The sequence below is a fragment of the Myotis lucifugus genome, unplaced genomic scaffold (genome assembly GCF_000147115.1).
Source record: "Myotis lucifugus unplaced genomic scaffold, Myoluc2.0 scaffold_49, whole genome shotgun sequence".
Classification (NCBI taxonomy): Eukaryota; Metazoa; Chordata; class Mammalia; order Chiroptera; family Vespertilionidae; genus Myotis; species Myotis lucifugus.
Window position 1 is genome coordinate 2,264,872 of NW_005871097.1, and position 12,387 is coordinate 2,277,258.

Consider the following 12,387-nt stretch of genomic DNA (forward strand, 5'->3'; position numbering starts at 1 on the left):
TATATATGCCAAATGACCGGAACACCTGAACGACCAGAATGACCAGAACAACCAGTTGCTTTGACTCGCACTGCGGCTCTGATCGGCCCCACACACCCCGATTGATGTGGGGCTGGCCGACCAACTGCCTGTGGCCCTTCCCCACAGCCGGCCCTGCCCCCAATTGGCCCCAATTGGGTGGGCCACCCGGACACCACCCATGCATAAATTTGAGCACCGGGCCGCTAGTGTTTACATATGTACTTGAATTAAATTTATTTAAGACAAGGAACAGATTAGTTTAAGTATAGCAAATTCAAGACTAGCAAAAGTGAAAAATGCTAACAATAATGAAGTTGACATCAAAGAAAATCATTTAAGGAAAAGAAGAGATAAGTATAGGACAAAATTCACCTAAGTAGACATTTGTGAATTAGAAATCAATTAGGTTAGTTTTCTTGGGCACTTTCATTGTAGCTTTGACTGAAAAAACAAAGATTTTGCTTGTTTCCTGTATTTTTAAAGGATATCTTGGTGATCCAAAAAGAAATGTCACGATTCATAAAGTGTATTTGATGAATGCACAAAGGAAGCCCGAACCTAAGCATGCAGCCCGCTACTTGGTTCGCAATTTGTTCTCCAGAGATGTCCTTCTTCGCAGCTCAGCAGGTCCCAATTACAGCTTACCAAACCCTAGTAACCGCCAACCCCTAGATCCAAATAAAATGGCTGCATTAAGAGGTATGTAAAGTCATTATGGAATCTTGTTTTATCATCATTGGTCATTTGGTGGATGTTTTTGGCAGTTGAAGAAATAATGATGAAGTGTTGTTAAATCTTAGAACTCTTCACTTTTTCACCTGTCTGACCCAGATTTTACAATATAATGGTGTGTAATGGTAGCAACTTCTGGAGAATAAAACTTGTCCATAGACTGGTGGAATAAGACAAGCTTTATTGATTATAGTTCCTTATGGTTAGTACTAAGTCAGTTCTTCAGTGCTGAAGCTTAGTACTAAAACAAAACAAAGAAAAAGCCAAAAAATAAATGTGGGAAAAGAAAACACATTTTAGTGCTAATAACTGGCAACACAGAAGTAGACTCTCATGATTAATCCACTTTAGCATCTTGTCTTCCAGAAATGTGTATGGCGGTCCTAGAACTCATAGGCACTGAGGATATAAGGATAAGTATTTTTGTCTGAAAGGAGTTCATAGTCTAGAAATGGATATATTGAGGGAAACAATAAATTACAACCCAATGTAGTAATGCTGTGAAACCTCAGAGAGCAGGGCAACTACTTTGAGGGCATTAGGGAAGGCTTACTAAGAACAAGACATTTAAGCTGGATTTGGAAGGATTCCTAAAGGAGGTAAAGAAAATAGGAAGGATATTCTAGGCAGAGGGAATAATTTATGGGGAAGATAAACATGTTATGTGTACAAATAAATCATGGTATAATAATATTTGCAATAATACAATTTTATCTTTACAGATTTCCTTTTATTTCTAAATTATCCATAGGGTTATTAAATGGCATTAGCACCCTGAAATATTTGACTTTTTTACACTTTAAAGCACCAAAACCTGATTACTGGTCCTTTGGTCAGTGTTTTAGGGAACTCTCATTAGAAGAAATGAGATAGTCAGCAAAGCATCATCTTTGGGTAGAATTTATAACTCTCAGAAAGTTAAAGAAATGAATGACAATTAAAAATAGAAAATTTCAGTATTTTAAATAAAAGGTTTCTTATAAGTTTCTGTGCTATTTTTTCTAATTTTCATGAATTCTTCATGCTATTTGCAGAGTATCTGATAACTAATTTTCCCAACCATGATTTGCGTGAATGTGGAAGAGACTGGAGAGCCTGTATTTCCTATATCAATTCTCTGATCCGTTATTTGTGTTCTGCAGTCCAAAAACAAATAGTAAGTTATTTTTCATCTAAATATGGTCACTGCTGTACAAATGCATTCTGTATACAACTCCAGAACAGAAAGCACAACACACAGGATCTTCAGGCATGTGGTCAAAATCTTGTTCATTTACTTTAGGGGCAGGATATGTTCTCTCAAAAACATACTGCCTGTTTATTTCACTCTTTGGTATTTATGCTCCAGAAAAATATCCAGATATAGTGTTATAATTAGTATGTGTAAGCCAAAGGGGGGCTAGAAAAAAAGTTTCAACTACAAAGATATTTGGCAATTTTTTTCAGTATCCCACTGAGTTACACAGAAAAGAGCAGACTGTGGTTCTAGCTGTTCTAGTGATAATTCAGGATGGCACAGGAGAAAAGGAAGGCACTTTTTTTTTTTTACCATTTCACTTTTAGTGATGGCAAAACCTGGTGAAAATAATGCATCTCAGGCTAAGTTATTACAGATATTTTATATTCTGTATGGTTACATGGTAAATAGGAATCTGGCTTCTCTATCATCCATTCTACCTTCAATATCCATTAGAAATTTTTTTTAAACATGAATGGGACAGTAGGGAAGAGTATCATGTCTATCGCCTTCTCCTGACAAACTTAATGACAATTCCTAATTTCCACCCACCTCTGGAAAGACCCCATTTTATTATTACCATGTTTAGTCACTCCTGTATCTCTAGAGTAAGTTTATGGAAACTGTTTGCCAAGAATATTTGTAGCTGAGCTTATGTTTTTATGGTGAATGACTTGAATTCAGTGATAGCTCAACTACCATCTGTCTGAAACCAAATTTGCTTATTTTTCACATTCCCTTTTATAGCCTACAGAAATTGCACCCTAAACATTTGAATGTAAGATTAAGATACTGCATGGAAAATGGTAATTTGCACATTTGCTTAGACATCAGAAGAGAAGCAGCATCTGCCAAGTGCCTGCTGTGTACTTGACTAGGAGTTGGGCAGGTCCTTGCCACTCAAAGTGGATCTGTGGACCAGTAGCAGCAGCACTAGAAAGCTTGTGATAAATGAAGTCTTGAGTTCCACACCAGACTCACTGAGGCATAATTTGCATTTTAACAACACCCCCAGGTGACTCATGTGCACATTGGTGTTTGAGAAGCTCTGACCTAGAGCAGTGGTTGTCAACCCCAGGTATATATTAAATCATGTGAGACATTTAAAAAATAAGATATTAATCCCTGAGCTCCCTCACTCCTCGCACCAGAATTTTTGATTGAATTTGCTTAGAGTGGGACCCAATCAGAGCTTTCTTTTTTTAAAAAAAGATCCCTAGGGTAATTCAAATGTTCAAATGTGTAGCCAGATTTGAAACCCATTGGGGAAAGAAAACAAACAAAAAACATTGAAAAACAAACAAAAAGTTGTGATCTTCAAGAAACTCATTTATTCATTCGTTCATGAAATGTTTATTTTCTGCCAGCTATTATCATTCAGTTCATTAGATAGAGCTACGAAATCCACCAGGAAGTAGCAGTTACAGCAGCTTGAGGAAGAATTTGCACCTATATTTCTTTGATCATAGCACACAATATCTTAAGTCTTATTAGAGACAGTTGCTTTCACACCAGCCTGGAGTGCTTTGGGTCGATGATGGAGCATGTTCATTCTTTCTCACTATGGAGCATTGTTAATAGATACAATTTTGTATTTCAGCAGAAAACTGTTGTCCCCACCAAACGCAGTGCACCAGCATTTGTAGATTTGGATGATGAAAGGGATGCTGATGGTGATAAAGGCAGTTTCCTATTACCTAAGCAAGAAGTTGCCTCAGAAACAAGTGCAAGTGGGAATTCTCAGCCAAACGAGTGCAAGTGGGAAGTCCCTGATGAATTTGAAGATCCTTCCACTAGTGCTGCAGTGGCACGTTACAGAGAATTACGTAAGTTTAAAAATAACTTCTGTTGATGTTGAATCTGGTTGATGCTCTTATGGTGCTTATTGTACTATCATTCTCCTTTTATGTATGCTTGAAAATGTTCATAATAAGAACTATAAACAGCATAACCACTTATTTTAGTGAATTATTGAAATATAGATACTTAGTTCTGAGACTGATTGTTTTAATATTAAGGAAAATCTGTTATTTTTTCCTTTGGAAAATGGTTCTTGGTAGCTAACTCCTTTGACTGGTGTGAACTCTCAGGTTAGGCACCCTGCTCTGCAAGTAAAGATGAAGGAGCTACACCTGGCTGAGATAGAAGCTATTAATGGGTCTTGCTCTGTGTGCCAGGCACATTGCGGTGTTCTGTAGAGTTTCTGTGTGAATTAATGAATCCCATTCTTCAGAACATTGTACCCTCATGCTAGCTGTCTGCTAGAGATGCATCCTGCTTCACTAGTATCACGTGGCAGTAGATTCTGCAGCTTCCCCATGCTTCCCCATGACCTCTCCCCAGAATTTTGGAGTTTGGGAACACCCGAGGTAGCAAAACTATCTTCTGTCTCTCACCGCCTCTATATCAACCCTAAGTAGAACAGTACCTGTGAATCTATTCATACGAAATTATTTTTTTCTCTCTCCAACTTTATTTCATTTTTATTAAATTTATTGGGGTGACATTGGTTAATAAAATTATATAGGTTTCAGGTGTATAATTCTATAATACATCATCTCTATATTGTATTATGTGTTTACAACCCCAAGTCAAGCCTCCTTCCATCACCATTTATCCTGACTATACTCTCTTCTGTCTCCTCCTACCCCTTCCCCTCTGGTAATCACCATACAGTTGTCTGTGTCTGTGAGTTTGTTTTTTGCTTAACCCGTTCACCTTTTTCAACCAGCCCCACAATCCCCCTCCACTTTGACAGCTGTCAGTCTCTCTATCTCTGAGTCTGTTTCTATTTTGTTTGTTAGTTAATTTTGTTCATTATATTCCACATATGAGTAAAATCATATGGTACTTGTCTTTCTCTGATGGGCTTGTTTCACTTAGCATAGTGCTCCCCAGGCCCATCCATGTGTTGCAAAAGCTAAGATTTCCTTCTTTTGTATGGGTAAGTAGTATTCCATTGTGTAAATGTACCACATACTTTTAAAAATCCACTTATCTACTGATGGGCACTTGGGCTGTTTTCAGATCTTGGCTATTGTAAATAGCACTGCAATGAACATAGGGGTGCATATATTCTTTCAAATTAGTCTTTTGGGTTTCTTTGGATATATTCCCAGAAGTGGAATATCTGGGTCATAAGGTAGATAGTTTTGCTACCTCAGGTGTTCCCAAACTCCAAAATCTCTTTTTTCATTTGAGATAACTCCAAACTGCTTTCCACAGTGGCTGCACCAGTCTGCAGTCCCACCAGCAGTGCACAAGAGTTCCCTTTTCTCCACATCCTGGCCAATACCTGTATAAATGATACATCTTTAGAGTATTTTTCTCATTATAAAAGTAATATAACTACTGTATTTGTTAAGGTTGTACATGGTAGAAACATACTGGCTAAATTAAACCACCACAACAAAAATCACAGGATGAATAGCTCCTATTTTAAAGAAGCAAAGAACAAACTGAGCCCCAGGCAGGAGCCAGAATGGGGCTCCGTGTCTGCAGCTCCCATGATATTTAGGTTATAGGTTTCTCTTGTCACTGTTCTGATTCTCTGGAGAAATTATCTGATTTAGGGAGATTGGGTCAAAGGTCTCTGACTCTGACTCAGCTAGAACTAGGGGACAGGGCAACTAAGTGCATTGTGAGCCAGGAAGACTCCCCAGTTTGTGTGTAGTCTATTATACCATTTTATTTTAAAAAACACAAATTCATGCATGGTGGGGGTGATTGGGGCCAACCAGGGCCGTTTCACCCAGTCCTGATTGGGGCTGATCAGGGCTGGCCAGCTGGGGGGAGGGACTGCAGGAGGTTGGCTGTGGGAGTGCACTGACCACCAGGGGGCAGCTCCTGCATTGAGCATCTGTACCCTGGTGGTAAGTGCGCATCATAGCAACCGGTCAACTGAACAGTCACTTAGGCTTTTATATATATACACTAGAGGCCCAGTGCACGAAATCATGTATGGGTAGGGTCCCTAGGCCTAGCCTGTGATTAGAGCCATCTTCCGCCCGCTCACCGATCCCCAGTCCTGCCCCACCACCACCCACCCTGGTTCCCTGTTCACCATTCAGCAATTGGAGCCTGCTGGCCTGGGGGAGGGACCAAGAGGTCTGCCTTCTGTCCGATCGTCAGTCCCCTGTCCCACCCCGCTGCCACTCACCCAGGTTCCCCGTGGTTCCCTGTTGGCCATCCAGCGATCGGAGCCTGCAGGCTCGGGGGAGGGACTGAGAGGTGGTCAATGCACCTCATAGCGACTGGTTGATCGGTCATTCTGGTTGTTATGCTATTATGGTCACTGGCCTTTTATTATATAGGATATATATATATATATAACTATATATATAACTATATATATATATATATAACTATATATATATATAGTTATATATATAGTTATATATATATAGTTATATATATATATAGTTATATATATAGTTATATAGGATAGTTATATAGGATATATATATATATATATATATATATAGAGAGAGAGAGAGAGAGAGAGAGAGAGAGAGAGAGGCCAGATTATTATGACCACCTGATGTTTGTACGCAAATTAGCTATAATTTCTCGCTGAAGTTGCTAGAGGGCCAGACCATTATAAACATCTGAATAGCACAATATACCTAAGTATCATTGCTGATCAAGTTCATCCTATCATGTTGATGGCGTATCCCAATGGAGATGGCTTCTTCCAACAAGACAATATGCCATGCCACCGTGCTCAAATTGTACAGGAGTGGTTTCAAGAACATGAGGGAGACTTTACCTTGCTTAGGTGGCCCCCATAATCACCAGATCTCAATCCAATTGAGCATTTGTGGGACGAAGTTAAAAGAGCCATCAGGCAGCTGGTTCCACAACCATCAAATCTCACAGAACTGGACAGTGCTATTCATCAGGCATGGTGCCAAGAAGAATCACCGCAGTATTGAAGGCAAAAGGTGGCCCAAAGAAGTACTGATGGGGTGGTCATAATAATCTGGCCACTCAGTGTATACACACACACACACACACACACACACACACACACACACACATTTAGGAGGGAAGGAAAGCTCTCACAATCAAGATACTTTAAAAAAACTATTATGGATGCTTTAATTTTATTCCAGTTTTTTAATGAATCTCTGAAAGCATTATGTTCTCCATATAATAATTACTATTCATTTTAAACATGATATGTATATGTTTTTCCTCAAGAATCTCCAATCTTTTAACATGTGTATAACATTCCATTGAGTAAGTGTACCCTAATTTATGTAACTACCTCTCTCTTTATGTTGTTGCATTTTTTTGGACAGGATTATCAATCATGTAAATCATGCTGCCAAAAACCCCAACTTCATTCTTATAACTTTTTACATATTTTTGATTCTTTTTTTAATATATTTTTTATTGATTAAGATATTACATGTGTCCTTATCCCCACGTTACCCCCTACCCCCCCTCCCCCGGTGTCCGTGTTGATTGGTTCGGCCTATATGCTTGCATATAAGTCCTTTGATTGATCTTTCCCCCTTACCCCCACCCTCCCCTACCTTCCCTCCAAGGCCCAACAGTCCAATCAATGCCTCTCCGTCTCTGGATCAGTCCTTGTTCATCAATTTATGTTGTTCATTATATTCCACAAATGAGTGAGATCATGTGGTATTTATCCTTCTCTGACTGGCTTATTTCACTTAGCATAATGCTCTCCAGTTCCATCCATGCTGTGGCAAATGGTAAGAGTTCCTTTTTCTTCTTCCTCTTCTTAAAGAATACCTTTCAGCATTTCATATAATGCTGCTTTGGTGGTGATGAACTCCTTTAGCTTTTTCTTATCTGTGAAGCTCTTTATTTGACCTTCAATTCTGAATGATAGCTTTTCTGGATAGAGTAATCTTGGTTGTAGGTTCTTGCTATTCATCACTTTGAATATATCTTGCCACTCCCTTCTGGCCTGCATGGTTTCTGTTGAGAAATCAGCTGACAGTCATATGGGTACTCCCTTGTAGGTAACTGACTTTTTTTCTCTTGCTGCTTTTAAGATTCTCTTTGTCTTTTGCTCTTGGCATTTTAATTATGATGTGTCTTGGTGTGGTCCTCTTTGGATTCCTTTTGTTTGGGGTCTCTGCGCTTCCTGGACTTGTAAATCTATTTCTTTCACCAGGTAGGGGAAGTTTTCTGTCATTATTTCTTCAAATAGGTTTTCAATATCTTGCTCTCTCTCTTCTTCTGGCACCCCTATAATTCGGATGTTGGTACGCTTGAAGTTGTCCCAGAGGCTCCTTACACTATCTTCATATTTTTGGATTCTTTTTTCTTTTTGCTTTTTCGGTTGGGTATTTTTTTTTCTTCGTATTTCAAACCTTTGACTTGATTCTTGGGATCCTCTTGTCTGCTGTTGGATCTCTGTATATTATTTTTTATTTCAGTCAGTGCATGCTTAATTTCTAGTTGGTCTTTTTTCATATCCTCCAGGGTCTCACTAAATTTATCGGCAGTTTCCAGAAAATTCTTGAAAAACCTTATAAATGTGGTTTTGAACTCTATATCCAGTTGTTTGCTTTCCTCCATTTCTGTCATTTGTGACCTGTTTCTTTGTCTCCGCATTTTTTATGCTTCCCTGTGTTGGTAGAGTGGTTTTGTGTGCTAGGTGTCCTATAGGGCCCAGTGGCTCAGCCTCCCCAGTTACCTGAGGTGGACACTCTTGGTGTACCCGCTTGTGGGCTTTGTGCACAGTCTTGTTGTAGTTATGCCTTGATTGTTGTAGGTATCACTGGGAGGAATTGACCTCCAGGTCAATTGGCAGTGAGAATCAGCTGTGTCTGCAGTGGGAGAACTTCTGTGCTGAAGACACCCTTCTGGGGCAAGACTTGCTTCAGTGGGGCTTTGATGCTCACTGAATCTGCCCCCTGAGTGTGTCCCTTATGGATCTGAGGAGTTGTAATCTGGATGGTCCCACTCTGACCACTTGGTACACTGGCTCTTGGATCTAAGGAGGTGCTAATTTAGCCTCTGCCTGAGGTTACCCAGCAGGAGCTAGGAAGAGATCTGCAGATTCCCCTTCCTTTTTTGGAGTTTGGAGGTGCCCAGATGAGGCCCAGCTGTGAAACAATGCAAGCTGCTGTGGGGCCTTGGGCCTTCTCTTGGAAGTTCTGGGTCTGTCTGGCCCAGCTGCAATTTGTTAGATAATTTTAAGGTTGCAAAGGGCCAGGGCATTCATATGCAAAAGCCTCTGTGGCAGCCTGGGTGGGGCAGGGTCTCAAGGAATCAACAGGGCGGAGCAAGCATCTATGGCTGATCCTCAGCCCTGCCCTAAGGGGCCTCGTGTCTCAGTGTCCCTGTAATTGCTGCAAGCACCTCTGAGGGAAAGCTGCCCTCAAGTTCCGAGTTCTGCCTGCTGCCAGACAGTCCAGTTTCTCCCCGTATGAGTCCTGGGTCCCCAGAGACTTCCTGGAACCGGAGTTCAGAGTAGTCGGGAGCTTGTGACTCCCTCCCGATTCAAAAAAACAGCGGCATCCTCAGGTGCCAGCCCCTTTCCTCGCGCTCGAACCTCCGTACCTCTGCACTTTACTTTCGCAGCTCCTCTGAGTCTCAGTGTGCTTTTCTCTTTCCTTCTAGTTGTAGAATTTCCACTCAGCCAGCCTTCCTGTAGTTCTGGATGATGTCCGTTTTGTCTTTTCGTTGTATTTTTGAAGTTGTTGTGGGAGGCAGCAATTTCTGGTGTTTACCTATGCCGCCATCTTGGTTTCTACATATTTTTGATTCTTAAGTAAGGCTTCAGAATTTGAATTACCAGGTTAAAGAGTATTAACTTTTTTCTGACCCCTTATTAATATTGCCAGGTTAATCTTCTAGAGTTACATCTTTGGACCCACTGAGTGAATTTTCAAGTAATTTAATCTCTCTTGGTAAATGTTGGATCTGGGGGATTAAACAATTTATATTGCCACCCATTAAATGATGGATATTCCAAGATGAATACTATACTTGACTTGTAAGAATCACATTGTATTTCTCTAATATATTTTCTTTAACAAATAATTATTTATTATATATAACATAAATTTTTCAAGTATGGTTAATTTGAATCACTATGGACTGAAGAGAGATGGTAATGATTGAATCATAGAATTGAAAAATGAAAATAGGCTTAAAATTAATTTTTCAGTGCAAATAAGTTACCTAAAATATGATATCTAAACTGAGGTTGTTGATTTTTAAATAAGTTTAATACCCAATAAAAACCTACATTTTTCTTTATTTTGTTGTGTTCATTTTTAGAAAAATTTCTTGTTGACAGATGTCACCCACTTCCCTCCCCTTTACCCACCTCCACTTTGCCCCGCTCCTTCTGGCTCTGGCCATCACCACACTGTTATCTGTGTCCATGGTCTATGCCAGTGGTCAGCAAACTGCGGCTCATGAGCCACATGCGGCTCTTTGGCCCCTTGAGTGTGGCTCTTTCACAAAATACCACGTGTGGGCGCGCACATACAGTGCGATTAAAACTTAGTGGCTCATGCGCAGAAGTTGGTATCTTGTGGAAGAGCCACACTCAAGGGACCAAAGAGCCACATGTGGCTCATGAGCCGCAGTTTGCTGAGCCGCAGCTTTGCCGACCACTGGTCTATGCATATATGTTCTTTGGCTAATCTCTTCACCTTCTTTCATCCAGTCTTCCCCATTCCCCTCTCCTCTGACAGCTATCAGTCTGTACCATGTATCCAAGACTCTGGTTCTATTTTGTTCATTAGTTTATTTTGTTAATTAGATTCCACATGTAAGGGATATAATATGGTATTTGTCTTTGTCTGGCTTATTTCACTTAGCATAATAATTTCCAGATCCATCCATGCAGACACAGAAGATAAGTTCCTTCTTTTTTTTATACTCGTGTAATATTCCATTGTGTACAATAGTTTTTTATCCACTCAGCTACTCATGGGCACTTGGGCTGTTTCCAGATCTTGGCTATTGTAAATGGCACTGCTATGAACATAGGGTTGCATATATTCTTTTAAATTGGTGTTTTGGGATTCTTAGGATATATTCCCAGGAGTGGGATCACTGGGTCAAAAGGCAGTTCCATTTTTTATTTTTTGGTGAAACTTCATACTGTTTTCCACAGTGGCTGCACCAGTCTGCATTCCCAGCAACATTGCCTGAGGGTTCTCTTTTCTCCAGATCCTTGCCAGCACTAGTTGTTTGTTGATTTATTGATGATAGCCATCTGACAGGTGTGGCTTTAATTTGCACGTCTGTGATGATTAGTGACTTTGAGCATTTTTTCATGTCTATTGGCCACCTGTATGTTCTCTTAGGAGAAGTGTCTATTCGGGTCCTTTGCCCATTTTTAAGTTGGATTATTTGTTTTCTTGGTGTTGAGTTGTGTAAGTTCTTTATAAATTTAGGAAATTAACCCCTTATCAGATGTATCATTGGCAAATATGTTCTTCCATCAGTGGGTTCTCTTTTCAATTTGTTGATTGTTTCCTTTGCCGTGCAGAAGCTTTTTAGTTTGGTATATTCCCACTTTTGTATTTTTGTTTCCTTTGCCCTAAGGGATGAATATATCAACCAAAAATATTGCTCCAAGAGATGTCTGAGATTTTACTGCTTATGTTTTCTTTTATAAATTTTATGGGTTCATGACTTACATTTAAGCCTTTTATCTGTTTTGAGGTTATTCTTGTATATGGTGTAAGTTGGTGGTACGGTTTCTTTCTTTTTTCTTTCTTTTTTTTTTTTGCAGGAACCTGTCAAATTTTTCCAACACAATTTATTGAAGAGACTGTCTTTAGTCCATTGCACATTCTTTCCTCCATTGTCAAATATTAATTGAGCACAATGGCTTGGGTTGATTTCTGGGGTCTCTGTTCTGTTCCATTGATCTATATGCCTGTAACCAGGCTGTTTTGAATACTATGGCCTTGTAGTATAATTTGATATACAGTATTGTGATACCTGCAACTTTGTTCTTCTTTCTCAAGATTTCTCAGGCCATTCAGGATCTTTTTAGTTCCATATAAAATTTTAGAATATTTGTTCTAGATCTGTGAAATATGTCATTGGTATTTTAAAAATTATAAATATTTCAGCAAGAATCCTGGTGCTTATTTTTGAAAAGGCCTTTTTTTAACAAGTAGGAAAATAATGCATTAAAATGACTTAGAATTTGTTACTAAATGTAATATTATGTACTCTCAAAGAAACAAAGCACATGTAATCACACCAGTAGTGATTCCTGTCTCATTTCTCATGCTGTCTCATGATACACTAAAAATGCAAAAGCTTTAATTTTTTAATCTCTCAAATTCTTGAACCTAAGATTCCAGAAAAATCAACCTTTCTATTACGCCCTTTAAAAAACGTGAGTTTAGCCCTAGCCGGTTTGGCTTAGTGGATGGAGC